The sequence below is a fragment of the Vicugna pacos genome, unplaced genomic scaffold, assembly GCF_048564905.1.
Source record: "Vicugna pacos unplaced genomic scaffold, VicPac4 scaffold_19, whole genome shotgun sequence".
Lineage (NCBI taxonomy): Eukaryota > Metazoa > Chordata > Mammalia > Artiodactyla > Camelidae > Vicugna > Vicugna pacos.
In genome coordinates, this window is record NW_027328740.1 from 55,640,731 (window position 1) to 55,642,974 (window position 2,244).

Below are 2,244 nucleotides of genomic sequence, written 5' to 3' on the forward strand. Positions count from 1 at the left end.
CCTGCTTATTGTAGGAACTCTCTGTCAATGGAAGTATAGTTGACTTACAATGTTGTGTTCATTTATGACGTACGGCATAGTGATTCACTTATTCACACACACACACACACACACACACACACACACACGTATACTTTTTCAGGATAGGTTATTACAAGCTATTGAACATAGTTCCCTGTGCTAGACAGTAGGACCTACTTGTGTACCTAGTTTGTATAGGGTGGTTTATATCTGCTAATCCCAAACTCCTGATTTATCCCTCCGCCTTACCCCGTTCCTCCACCCTACCCTGTCCCCTGTGTTAACCATCGGTTTCTTTTCCATGTCTGCGAGTCCAGTCTGTTTCTGTTTTGTAAATAGGTTCCTCGGAGTCTTTTTAAAATGGAGTTATTTATGTATGGATGGGTGTCTTGACTTACTTTCAGATCCCACCTAGAAGTGATGGCATAGGATATCTGTCTTTCCCTGGGTGACTGACTTCACTAAAACTATGGAACGCTTCACGCATGGGCGTGTGTCATCCACGTTCAGGGGCCGTGCTGATCTTCTCTGGATGGTTCCCATGTTAGTCTATGTGCTGTGGCAGCAAGCGCTTTCCTTAGGGTTTTTGTCTCAACCTGAAAGCCAGCCCGGAGACTGAAGGTCTTCTAGTTGCCTCCACTATCTGCCTAGGACCCTCTCCACGAATGTTTCCCATTTTCTCTCACCCTTTTGCCTTGGCATCATTGAGTACGAAAACGCTCCGTCTCCTGAAGCCCTGCAGACGGAAGCTGGACAACGGGAGGTAAACGTCAGAGAAATGGCCACAACAGCTCCTGTGGAAACCATCCTCGGGCCTGTTTTCGGGGGAGCCGCTCAGAGAGTTGAGCCGAACACCCCAGGACATCATCAGAGGCATTTCAAACTGCTCGAGCCGTTTCGATGACCCCGATGTGTGGAAATCTCCTACCAGACTGACCCCCTACTCCCGGCCCTGAATCTGGTTTCTCATCTGCTCCGACGATTCACCTTTGTGCTGTACTTTGGTTGTCCACACAAGTGCCTCTTAGGCGATACCTGACTGCTTGCTCCCTAGGCCTAGCTTCAGAAGCCCATCGACACCACCGCCTCCTGAGACGAGATACTACAACTGTTTCCTTGAACAGACCTGTTCTCAGAACTAAGAAACTGGGTCCATGAAACGCAGGCCCCCTAGGAAACCATTCCCTCCCTCCTGCCCCCAGACCGCACGCACGCACGCACGCACGGACGCACACGCACACGCACAGTCAACAGCCCAGCTTTTAATGTGTAAAACTTCCAGGGAAGTTACAGAATAGGGAAATGTTGGGGTCCAGAGTAGGCTGCCCCAAAATGCAAGTGCCCGATGGATTATGCTGAATGAAAGGGACTTCACAAGTGGCCAAGGGGGAGGGTATAGGTCAGTGGTAGAGTGTGTGCTTAGCAAGCAAGCACAAGGTCTTGGGTTAAATCCCCAGTACCTCCGGTCAAAAATAAATGCATAAAATCGAATTCCTCTCCCCGCCCGCCCCCCAAAGTATACACTGCTGTATGTCAACTGTGTCTCAATAAAACTGGAAGGAAAAAAAGGAAAAAAAAAAAAAAGCATGATTTAACAAAAGAAAGAAACAAACAAAGAAAGAACTGCCCGAGGCAAGAGGAACACTCTGTCCCTCCTTTCTGCCTCCCTGGAAGCAGGGGAAAAAGAATTTTTTTTTTTTTTAAAGTCTCCCATCCCAGAGGAATCTATCAAGTCAGAGGTCTGCTTCCATGCCCTTCCATGATTCTCAAACGGTTTAGTGGGGTTTACCCAGGTTAGGAAAAGGAGGGGACTCCTTTGGCCTGAGACCAGGCGAGATTCTCCCCCCTCCCTCCCGCCTCCCTCCGTGCAGTTGGGACGGGGTGGCCTAAGGGTGGGGAAATTGAAACCAAAAAACAAAAGCCGTTCAACGGAGAGGAGCCGGAGGCCAAGTCAAAGGCTCTGACCTGAGCACAGAGCTTTCTGCATTTGAATGAAGCGATTGAACGAGGCCCTGCCGAATGGATCCTCCTGACGTCCCCGCCCCCGCTTCCAGGAGACAGTCCAGTCGATTTAGGACCCGATTTGGGACCGATCGGTGGAGGAGGCCTGGGCGGCGGCGGCAGTGGCGGCGGCGGTGGCGGCGGCGGCGGCGGCGGCGGAAGCAGCGGCGGGGGGCGGGGGGGGAGGTGCGCGGGCGGGGGCGGGACCAACGGTCGCTCCAG

The 2,244-nt window shown here is 51.7% G+C and overlaps 1 non-coding gene across 1 annotated transcript; it reads right to left on the reverse strand.

Moving 5' to 3' along the window:
- Positions 1 to 484: 484 nt before the first annotated feature.
- LOC140693621 (U6 spliceosomal RNA) lies at positions 485 to 593 on the reverse strand. The gene has a single exon (XR_012069371.1). It is a non-coding gene; the product is annotated as a U6 spliceosomal RNA (small nuclear RNA).
- Between the last annotated feature and the right edge of the window lie 1,651 nt (positions 594 to 2,244).